Here is a 12,542-nt window from a genome sequence, read left to right on the forward strand (position 1 = left end):
ACTTTCTTTATTGAGGACACAGAGGGAATAATCACTATTGTGAGCATGCTTTGAAAAATGCAGAATACTGGAATAAATGGATAGCCTTTCTTACATAGGAACATAATCCCTGAAAAATTTTAAATTTTTCCCTGAAAAAGTTTAAATCCATAAATCAAATTAACCCTTTTTCTTTACTGTGTGAGAGTCACAGTGAGCCATACTGCCATACTTACTGTTTCTGGCCCAAACTCTCATTGCTTGCATAGCTATCCACATCATAGTATTAGAGTGAATAGTTTCAGATGTGGTCAAGTTAACATCTAAACAATTCAGCCCAAAGTGCTTCCATTTACTGATCACATCATTAAGGCTTAGACAGATGAATAGGAACAATAGAATTGCTAGTTGTTAATACATCATATGCCCAGGCATGTGTATTCCTAAGAAATCATAGAATGGTTTGGGCTGGAAGGGACCTCAAAGATCATCCAGTTCCAACCCCCCTGCCACGGGCAGGGACACCTTCCACTAGACCAGGTTGCTCAAAGCCCCATCCAACCTGGCCTTGAACATCCCCTCCAGAGATGGGGCATCCACAACCTCTCTGGGCAACCCGTTCCACTGCCTCACCAGCCTCACAGTAAAGAACCTCTTGCTTACATCTAATCTAAATCTACCCTCTAATGTGCATCATATTTTTATATACCACATAGACAATGAAAACTCAGTATTGTTCAAACCCAGCAAGATAATTTGAAGTATGACCTTAAGAGTGACTTGTTCTGCTGTCCATATTACATCCATATCATAATTAAATATGGATTTTTTTTTCCTCAAATACATTTTATTATTCAGTTATTTCTAATGTGGCTCAGCCTTTCTTTGACCTCGCATAGAGAGTCACATTTTATTGGCAGGTTATTGCTACTAATGCAATTATTCAGATTGATTCCTTCTGAAAACAATTAAATGGGTTGTTACTAGGCTTATTAACAAGGTTGCTGTTTATATCATGAGCTGTTTGCACTGTCCAAAATTTTTAGCTATCTGACAGGTGTACAGAGCTTTATTTAAAGTGACTGTATGTCACTTGTCCAGCTACTGTATCCTGTAGTCACTATGTTACTAGTGGCAGACTTGCTAGGCTCACAAGCTCTGCAGAGAGACCAGGTGTGAATGCTTCAGTGACTCATGCTCTTAAAATCAAGCTGCACCTTAGACTGAAGTACATTGGTAGGTGGAAGTTTAAAGTTCTTCTGCATCAGCTGTAATAATTTATTTGCTCATTTTCAGGTTGCCTATTCACAGCCAAGTAAAATCAAATTTAGGGAGCTTTTTAAACCAAGATTTGAACTTACGTATTCCAAGACCTCTAGGCTGCACTACGCAGAATGTTAAAGATGCTTCATTGCTGCCAATTCTGCTTCCCAGCAGCAAGGAAAGAGGGATTTAATCAGATAAGAGTGCCTGGGCAAAGTGGTAAATCATGCAACACTTTTCAACAATGGGAAATGCCAGTGTGATTAGGCACAGTAGACTCTACATCCAAAGCATTTAAAAGACCTAACAGACGTATATTTTATTGCATCAGCAGTTGCCAACAAATCCTTGCTAACGTGATCAAAGTGTTAATGAACAATGCCATGAAAGTTGCTCCTTGCAGCTTTTTCAAAAAGTGACCAAGGCCATGCCACCATGCTACTTACCCAGTAATGCTCACCTGCTGATTGACCTTTGTGTCAGAGAAACTTTTAAGAAGGAAGCAATAAAACAACCTTACCTGAATCATCTTTATGAAGTAAATTGACCTCTTTATTTTGGAATGACTACATACTTGTATTTGTGAATATTTTTATGGCACTTCTAGTCTTTTTTTCCACTGGAACAGTTATCAGAAACAAATGTATAATGGTTAGAAGACAGAATTCTTGAGAGTAAAACCAACAAGTAGGTAATAAAACATTAGGTATCAGAGAAATGATGAATTTTTGCTTCACCAAAGGTTGATTTGTAAGAGGGGCTAGGGCTTGTTATATGTACACAATGCACATTGCTGTGATGAGATATGATGATTGAAATAATTCAGCATGGGATTTTACACTTCTAAATTCCTCTCTTTACTGTTTTTTATACTTTTCTTAAACATTTACACTGAAATTTCTTGTTAGAGGAAAAAGCTATAAAAAGCAGCCTAGGTGTTATAAAAAGCTTGGGCAGTAAAATGACATCGTTTTTCTCCAAAAAATAAATGTTATGTCTTTCAGTGAAGGCCCATTGCTTCCTTTAAGTAATAAGGTGGAGCCAGGAGAGCATGTGGCTAGTGAAAGGAGGTAAAGTGATGAGCAACAGAGCAGTGAGACTGAAATGATCCTAAAGTTTAGTGATCAGTTGTTGGTATCAGCCATGCCAAGGCAGCTAAGACCACAACTTATGATCGTATGATAAGGTGTATAATTACTATGTAAGTTACTGAGGGATATGTACCAGACTAATGTAATTATCTAAGCAGAGCCCTTTTATGCCATGATATTTATTCTTCCTACTTTCTTTTTTGATTTTAGAGACACACACAGATTTTAACTGTTCAGTTGCTGAAATGACACAGTACTTTAGCCCTTAAAGGCCAAACTTTTTGTTGTATTCAAAGCTAAAAAGAAAAATCTCGTACTTCTGTTTGAATACCATCTGTGCTCTCACAGATTTAGTTCCAGTTTTTCTACTCTTTAGCAGAGCCTGGATTCTGAGGCAGCTCCTTAGGGTCCCTCTAGGTCTCTCTTTTTGTAGGCAAAGCCCAGGCTGGAGTCTGGGTCCTGTTCTGGGTGCAGGGCTCCACTTTGAGATAGAAACTAGTTTTCATAACTTTTCAAGTCAAGAGATTTTGTGGCTTCTTGGACCATTTCTTAATTCAACCACTGGCTTTTTTTGGCCTCTCTCTCACGTGTGTAAGAACAAGGTAGGTTTGTTAAAAGTACAGCTGGGCTTGGGTCATTCTTAAAAGCATAAGTTATCCTATGGCAATAGATGATGTTAATTACCTCACTGCTGTGTGATGTTTGCTTGGCTGTTACATCGCCTACTCCTCATGAAGAGGTGTTTGTGTGAATCTGCTCTGTGCTCTCTGTCTTCTCCCTGAGACACAGAAATGGACAAAAGTTAGCAGAGCAAGATCTCTGTAAATCATAGTCAATCACTATCTGTAGTCTTTGTGTAATTCCATTTAGAAAATAAAAATACAAATACACACCCTGGAATCTGTAGTCTTGCTTTCTGAAGAGAAGAAAGCTGCTGGGCAGGAAATGAATGTCGCAATGTCACAATGGACTGTCACAATGAATGAAGGAAATGAAAGTCACAACCTTGATTTCTCAAGTTCGTGAAAAAAAAATCTGGTCTAATTGGGACAAAATTCAAAATCTCAACCAAAAAATAATGACTTGACAAATCATGACCAAAAAAAAAAAAAGAAAGACTGTTTATGTCAGAATAATGAAAACATTCACTTGTGATACTTTAAAGATGGCAAGTTGAGACTGGCTTTTGAAATTCAGATTCACAGGTGTTGATTCAACTTTATGAACAGTTTATATTTGAATCTATGCTTTATAACAGGATAAGTAGGAGGAAAGTTTATAAAAAAAATCTTGGTCAGCTGTCCTGTTTACCTGAAAAGAGAGGTGGCTGATTCTTTTACAGCATTTATAACTTGCTATAATTATTTTCAATCTACTGTGATGTTTTAAAAACAAACCTGCTATCAGTAAACATGCTTTTGTTTTATGTACTACTAAATATATGTCCCATTATACATAGCCTGCCTACCAGTAACTGGTTCTGGGGAAAGGTAGCACAGAGTTCCTCAGAAGTTTATTTCAGGAAAGCTTTGCAGATGCAGGATGTAGAGCATGCAGAATGGAGTACATTGCAGAATACCCTCATGAAAGAATTGCTTGGGAAACCTAAAATAAGACTAGACACAAAACTGGTAAAATGTATGCTGGCACAGTCAGGGAGCTAGAAAATCTAATGTGAAGCACAGTAACCTCTCCAGTTCTGTAACAAAAACCTGCAGATTCCTTACAACCACGAACAAGGAGCCTGACCAGCAGTGAACAATTTATTTTGTAGCTGCTCCTTTTTTAATAGTCATCTCCATTGCAAGAGTGTAAATTCACAAGAAAATGTCTTTGTGCGGTACTAATTCAAATGAAAATTACAGGAGGGATTATGTGAATAAAATACTGATGTAAATTTGCTCAGAAAAAGTAAATATTTACACAGGTAAAGAAGTTTTCAATTTCATAGGTTACTTATTTTTTTAGAGTTAGCTATTATAATTGTCAGCAACAAAAAAACTGCAATATTATGCATAAATTGGCAATTAATGTCAGAATATGCTTACCATTTCTGTTTTACTTAATTTCAGCATATTTCATTTAACTTTAGAAGGAAATTAATAGTGATTTACATGTCCCAGAGGTGTCAAAAGAGTTATTAGGCAATATTAGGCATACAGAAATAATCCCACTTTATTTTCATTCCTTCTGCGGACTGTGCAGAGGAATAATGTGAATGGATTAGGAAACTGGTGTAATACCTACCAAGTAATGTTATGTGTGAATGTCTATGAACTCTAAAAAGTTAAACTAACTATTTTATATTAGCTTCTTCAAGTGCTTGAGGAATAAAGGAACAAAAATGACCTACTGTCAAACTGGCTTGTGAAGATCCACTTTCAATTGCCATTTTTATTTTCTTGGTGCATACAGAGCCTAATCCAGTGCTTTGTAACCAGGTTTCTGGCTGAACCCACAATTCTTTGCAGCAGGGATCTTTCTGCAACTTCAGTGAGAGTCAAGCAGGAAAGGGGGTAGCTTTGGGCATGTACTTTCAGCCTTTGCAGCCACATCAGAGTGCATGGATCTGCAAATGTTTGGGGGTATGCAACTCTAGTGGCACACCCACTATTTTGTGATATGCTCTCTGGAAGGCTAAATGACTAACCCTATCCATGCATGTAGTTGGGAGACATTGCTGCTACTGTCGATGGCTGTAGCTGAGTAAGCTAATTTCGGGAAGCAAGTCTTGTCTGGATGTAATATATATATAGCAAACAGAGCACCCTTTTATTTAAATATTGTATCACACTTCCAGAAGGTATACCTGTGATATCAACGGGGAAAGCCTCACAATGTAACTTTATGAAGGTTCAGGAAATGGACTTGTCTCCTGCTGAGGAGTAACTAAAGCATCCGCCTGGTCTGGAATAGGATATTTTAATTGCAATCATTCAGATAATATGCAGTTCCGCAGAGGATCTAGACGTTCTGGATTTTAGAGTATCTGTAATGAGGGTAGAAGATAGAGTGTGTAGGTATTAATTAGTTCTGGATTTGTTGAAACCCACGAAAAAGCTTTTCTTGATCCTTTTATTGATGTCAGCTCTGTGGTGACTCCAGTAGGCTCCAGCAGAAAATATTTTTTGTGAGTTTACTGGAGTCACCACACACCTGATGTAGTTACAGAAAGGAGAGAGGCAGTTGGTATGGCTAATGTGCCATAACTTTTACCCAGTGATGACTGGAATCTGTTTATTACCCTCCTGGAATGATACACAGGTCCATCCTGTGCACGGAAAGAAAGAGGTGAGGGCTCTGAAAGGATGCCTGGATTCATAGGACAAGTATATTGTCAGCTGTTAATAACTCTTGACAGCCTTATTCCACATTCCGCTTTGTTAAATTTATATATGGTGTTATTTCTTGTTCATACAATTTGCAAATATTAGGACTGACTTCCTTTATTTACAGCTAAAGCCAGCTCCTGCATTATTTGTGGGAACTGGAAGCACCTACCATTCCTTTGTGCTGTGATGCTATTTGAGTGTGTGTCTGTAGCATCATGTGTGTCTGCGCATGAATGTGGTAACCAAATTACACAGATCCTTTTTATGTTTTATCTAGCTTCCAAATAATAAATAATATAATAATAAATATAATTAATAATAAATAAAATAATTTAATATAATAAAATAATAAATAATAAAATAATAAATAAAATAATAAAAATAATAAAATAAAATAAAATAATAAATATAATAATATAAATAAATAAATAATAATAAAAATAATTTTAAAAATTGTGAAACATTTCTGTGGTTAAATGTCAGTGCTAATATATCAGAATGCACAGAAGCGGGTATTATGTATAACTATAGACTTTTTTCTGCATTTAAATGTGCCTGATTTGTCATAAAATAATTTCTCTGTGGTTCCAAAGAAATCTAGTAATGTCATAAGAGATTTCACCCATTTAGAGTTTACAGGAGAAATTATCAACTCTCAGACTGGTTGCTGGAACAGTCTTCCAAATTCTCATTTTTGTCTTTTTGAGGGGGTTTGAGTTCTTTTTTCTTTTTCTTATAGAGTTTGATGGTACATTTAAAATTATTTTTATTAGAGAAAAAAATGAAACCAATGGTATTTATGTAAAATTAATCTGAACAGGACAGACCCTGAAAAGAAGCATAATTTTAGCATTAATTTTTATTGAATTTCTTAGCTATGACCCAAAAGTGGTAAAGCAATGGGGAGAAGGACCTCACTTCCCATTTTTGGAAATATGATCAATAATATTACAAAGAGATATGTAATTGTTCACTTTACATTTTAGTTCTTGTAGGAACCTCAAGAGAAACCTTAACTTTGACATGTAGAAGCATTTGTTAAATGCTATCTGCCTATTAATGCTTATCAGTGGAGTCTGAAATATTGCGAGGATGATACTATCATAACTTAATTGGCCTGTGAGCCAGACAGCCTTCTGAGATGCTAATGAGTCCATTTATCCTTTGCAGGAAGTTGAAGCTTGGTTAGACTTGTAAAGGTCTCTTTTGTGTCTTATTTCAACTGTTTTTCATGTTGACATCCTTGTAAAACTAAACAATAATATGGCATACCTCATTGCTCATGATATATCTAGGAGACAAAAGTAAGTTTTTCATCTTTGCTCCCATCTAGACCCACCAGGCCTTGTGCATTATGTGTGAAGTTCATTCAGTTGGCACCTGCAGCTCAGTAACACTAATCATGCAGCAGCACAGTCTCTCTCTTGCTCAGTGATGCCAGGTGCCAAATGCAAGAGAGAGACAGAGGCCATTGTTGTTATTTCTTTTCCACACTCCCTCCTCTGCTAAGTGAGGTATATGCAGGTACAACCCCCATAGCATGTGACTCAGCTTACAGAGTTTCAGATACTGGGTCAGAAATATGTTGAGAGTTGTATCTACTGCATTTGTACAGGTATGTTACATTTCCTTCTCTGCTTGTCACATATCCACTTCCTCTCTCTCTCACTGAAAGTATTTTTAACACAAATATTGACTTTTATTTCTGTTAAGAAGTTCTATTTTTGTGCTTTGTTTTGTATATTTATTTTCAAGCTAACATTCGCATTCGTACCTGTCTTAACTCATTTAACACAATGCGGCCATTGCCATACTATGAGAAATCCGAGACAGGACGTGCAAATGTGGGGAGATGAGGTCTTAGTCTGTGATGCTAAGTAGTTCCCACAAAATGATCGTAGCTAGTAACTTGTTAAGTTATGTCGTAGTTATTTCAGAGCAGTCTTGTTCATATTTGAAAGATTGTTAGACTCCAGTTGAAATAACTGATTTCACACATTCTCTCTTCTGATAAAAGAATCTGAACAAAATGCTAGTATTTCAGTTTACTTATTTGTTTCAGAAGATAATGCAACTTTGTCCATGTCTGCATGTACAATATGGCAGGTCATCCAGGTAGACACATGATGATTTTTGTGCAGACACAGACACAGCCAGGATATGTAAATATGAGATTTTCCCCAAGATAAAGGCAAAAGTCAGAGTCAAAGACTAGCAGCTTACAGTTTGCTAGAGTCATCAGTCCTCTTCCCGAGTTCAATAAAGAAAACAACCTGGATGACAGATTTTTTTTTTTTTTTTTGAACACTGTAAACACAAATAAAACACAGCAAAGCACATTTGTGTGTGACATGAGACCTGGAAGAGTTACTCATCAAAAGCTAACTTCAGTAAGGGAAGGTCCAGTTCTCTCAACTGCCACTGTGGTCAACAGAAAGGAAAAGGCTTCATTTTGGGTTATTTGAATTACCCTGAATTACCTAATGTGGTGGCACTGTGGCGGGTAATCAGATAGTATAGACAGCGAGCCTAGGGTGTAGCTTTTGTGTCTTCCTTCCTCTTGCTACATCCCTTCCCCCTAGGAGTACAGTATCACTGAGTGGGAAGCTAATAGAATATGCTATTAAGGCAGTGGCATTAATTATCTGACATATATTACATACATGTCATTTTCACATTTGGACTAAATCACCAACCTTTTCAGCCAAGCATATTGCTGCTTTCAATTTACCTTTGCCTAATGCATTTTAATTGTCGGAAGGAGGTCCTCTAGTGGCTTCTTTTTTGTTGCTCTTTAGTTCTACCATTCCAATTTTCAGAGATTGTAATACTTACTGAGAGCGCATTATGTGGAATTTGTAACACAGTTGTATTTATACAGCACGAACATCACTGCAAAAATTAAGTCTTTTATGTTTTTTTTATTCCAGACAGCCAATTTATCAAAAGCCTTAGTTACAGGGAAATGCCACAGTCGAACAGCTGAGACAGGAATTGTATCAGATCTTTTGTTGTGCCTCCTACTGGCCATGTCATGAGTTAATAAAAAAGAAGTCTGATAAGGAACAAAAATAATCAAGCCTATAATTTCAAAATACTAATAGAATTTCCCTGAGCAGATTGTTATTCTTTTGTTCTTTTTAATTCTCATTTCTATACCTCTAATGCTTGTAGGTTATTTCATGTAGTAATGTATGCAAGTTGGCAAATGAAAAATAATGCAGGTAATTACAATAAAAACAGCTAATAGAAGCTGTAATATCTACATTGTGTCTCTAACCATTACAGTTTATAGTATTAAATGAATGTAAGTGAAGAAGGGATAATGTGCAGTGTAGCAAATTATAAACCTGACTTACTGATATTAGCATACTCCCTTATTTCTCTCTGCAGTATTTCAGGCAGTATGCTGTTATTGCTATGAAAATCTAGGAAGATAAAACAGCAGTATGGTAAGATATCTGTAAAAACTGAGCTGGTAAGCAATGCCATCTCAATCAAAAGGGCTCAGCCTTTTCCAAAAGGCAATATGGAACCACTGATTTCTTAGGATCTGGAGGCAATTTCACAGTTCCTTGCTTTATAAACTTACTTTCCCCATGTGGATGAGAAAAATCTTGCTGAATGGAATTTGGTACGTGAAAGGATGTAGAGAAGTATATGTGAGTGTATATAAGAACTAGAAGCAGATATAGTTCTATAGCTCTAGATAGCTGCATGCTAATGAGTAAAGGTTCACAGTTGCTATGAAGTTCTATGTCATTTTTGTGGTTTTATTATGAATGGGAAAAATATATTATAACATCAGAAATCACTTTTATCATGAAATCCAAAAAGCATGAGGAATTGCTGAATGCTTCTTGAAAATCTTCCACCCAACTCCCGGATGTATCTGAATTTCACTTTAAAAAGCTCTGCAAGACTAGTTGTGCTTCCCAATTCCATTGGCTCAGACTTTGCATGCCAAGCAGGACTTCTGCTTTCATAAGTAGTTGTCCCTTTCCAAGACCACAAAAAAACCAAAAATATTTGTGAATCTCCCAAAGTTCCATTAAGCATAACATACATGATTAATTGCCCAAACTATCCCACCAGAACCTCATTGATATTTACTGTTTATCTCTTCAAAAATTTACCACCTAATCACCTGACTTTACTAAAAAATTGAACAGCACAAATGGTGTATGTGGAAGAGCTGCAGGAAATATGCCTTTATTTTTACATAAAAGTTATTCATACCAACTAAGCGGTTTCAACAAACAATTCAAATTGTATTAGCATTATACATGCACTTGTCTTCAATCATTGAATATTTACATCTTTAGCATCCCATATAATTAAATTAAATACTACATTTAAGAACTACTTAAAAGCTATAGTTTAAAACCTATTACCACATAAAAGAACTTTCCAGATCACCAAGTGGAGACCTTCCAGAGTATCTACAAAGCATAAGCTTATGCTGTTTATTGTTTAAAAATATTTTTTAGAAAAATATTTCAGAGCAACAGGAAGCATCTTGTAGATTTAATGCTAGAATTTAAACTGTCCACGCAAACAAAGACTAGACAAGAACGTCTGAGATGTTAGGACCTGATGTGCTGTGAGCTTGAAAAACATAGCACTGACCAGAAAAATATTTACCAGTCAAGCAACAGAAGGAAACAGGGCTCTATATAGTGATGTCCATCTTCCACTTGGATGCCACCGTGTATTTTCTTAGTTCTTTGCCCACTGTAGGGAAAGTATTAAAGTAGATGCTTAGGTAGGCATCCTCATGTATTGCCTTCTATAATCTGTTTCTGTTCAGGGTCTCCTTAAATGAAAATTAGCATCTAAAATGGAAAGCAATGATATGTGTCTCTAAGTCTATAATGGTATGCATACAGCAATCAACAAACTTAAGTATGCAGACAAGCACTTACTAAATTAAGTGCAGGATTTTACATGGTCTGAACAGTTTAGTTTTTTTAAATGTATGCATTTAATAAAATCAGTTTCTTAGAGCAACACAGACTTGATTACATTGCTGCTGTGAAATACTGTAATGGTTTTCATTCTGTAGGTGGAACACTAGTTTTTTAATGTTTTCTTAATCAAGTATTATTAAAACATTCTCAGAAAAGTATATTATATGTTATATAATTTCTTGAATTTTTCTGGCTGAAAACTCCTTAAGCAATGGAGTTTCACAACCCAATACACTATGTCACAAATATATATTTTAAGTCAGGGTTTACTCCTTTTGGTTCATGAGCATGTATTAAGGCGAGCCAGTTCACTTACTTAGCAATTTTTCTACCTGCCATTCTTTACCTCGACTAATTGGATTGTAAACTTCTCAAGACAAAGTCTGGCTTCTGCTTTACTGTTTTGTACCATGACCTACCTGGTCAGGCTTTTTTTGGCCTTCAGCATTTACTAGTTTTCATCAGTGAAAATCCTACATGTGCTCTAAAGCTTATGGAATACATTATTTCATCAGAAATAACTGTCGTATATTGAGGTTACATGATTTTTTGTGTGTGTTAGTTTGGTTTCTATTTGACTTTCCTTGCAATCTGGATTAACATTTTTTATACTCAGGCAATGGTAAAAAAGCAGTTCCTCTTTTGTTAGAGCTTTTCATGTGAATGTTTAATAACATGCATTGAAACTTTAGACTCTCCTATTAGATGCACTAGGAAATTTTTATGAAAGCTAAAGCTTTCAAAGTAACAGCAAATGGTTATATTTTCAGGAAAAGTTTATTTCCTTGTATCTCATCTCCTATGTATTGCAGTGTTTGTAAATATGATTTCCTTAAAAGACAGACTCTATTAATGTTTATTAAGCCACTCACTAAAATACTGTTTGTCTTTGAAGTAAATAGATTTTTTTTCTACTTCCCATTAGAACAATTTCTTTAAAATATTTTTGTAACCTTGAGAACATGAGACTACGGTCTCTCTCTTTTTACTTCATCTCTGATTGTACAGGAGAATAAATTTGGATATCCTTTATTTTGAAATCCTCCTGTTCAGTGGTTGTATATTTAATTGTTTTATTTTTGCTTGAAATTATATTCAAAGTAATTTTACTGCAGAGGTGAGGAGGCAGTTCTGTAAAGTGATCTGCACTGTTTTACTTGCCTGCAGTGCTTGCTGATTCACATCATAATCCTAAATTCATGATCTGAAATATATTTCTAGTCTTCCTGATCTTTTTTCCTCCTTAGAGAACTGGTTTGGGAGTAATTCTGTCTTTATCCAAGATTCATAAAGGTGGCTGAATGGCTTCACCTTCCGTAACTGAATGTGTTCTCAGAAAGACTCCAGGGAGACAGCTGTTTCATGTGTTAAAGTAGCATACACAGCCAGATCAGCCCATGATTAAAAAGACTTACAATCAACTTCAACTGCATGTATCTTTGCACATAAACCTGTACATTTATTTTAGGCAAAGCTGAAACTGCAGCTCATAAACTCACATGCTGATATGAAATTGTTGGCAACACTTATGAGAACACTCCTCACATAGAGATGTAACTTAATAATTTAAATTATTCATTTCAATTTTTCATTTTGGAGTATTACCTTATAAAGAAATCCAGAAAATATTTCAGTTCCAAGTAAATTTTATTGTAGAAATGAAATATATCTTACTTTCCTTTTTCTTCTTAAAAGAAAATGCCTTTTACAATCAACTTCCTACACTGTTAGTCACCTTGCTTGTTAATATCTCAAATTATTGAAGATTATTTTCAGAAAGGCCTTGCCTTTTAAGAACCACTCTATCCAATTAGTTCTGGCAACTCAGTTTATTGTACACATTTTGAATCTAATTTTTCTGGTGGTTACAATATTCTATTTTTCCTTCTACAGTTTATTCACAGAAT

This window comes from Harpia harpyja, chromosome 20 (assembly GCF_026419915.1).
Source record: "Harpia harpyja isolate bHarHar1 chromosome 20, bHarHar1 primary haplotype, whole genome shotgun sequence".
Taxonomy (NCBI): Eukaryota; Metazoa; Chordata; class Aves; order Accipitriformes; family Accipitridae; genus Harpia; species Harpia harpyja.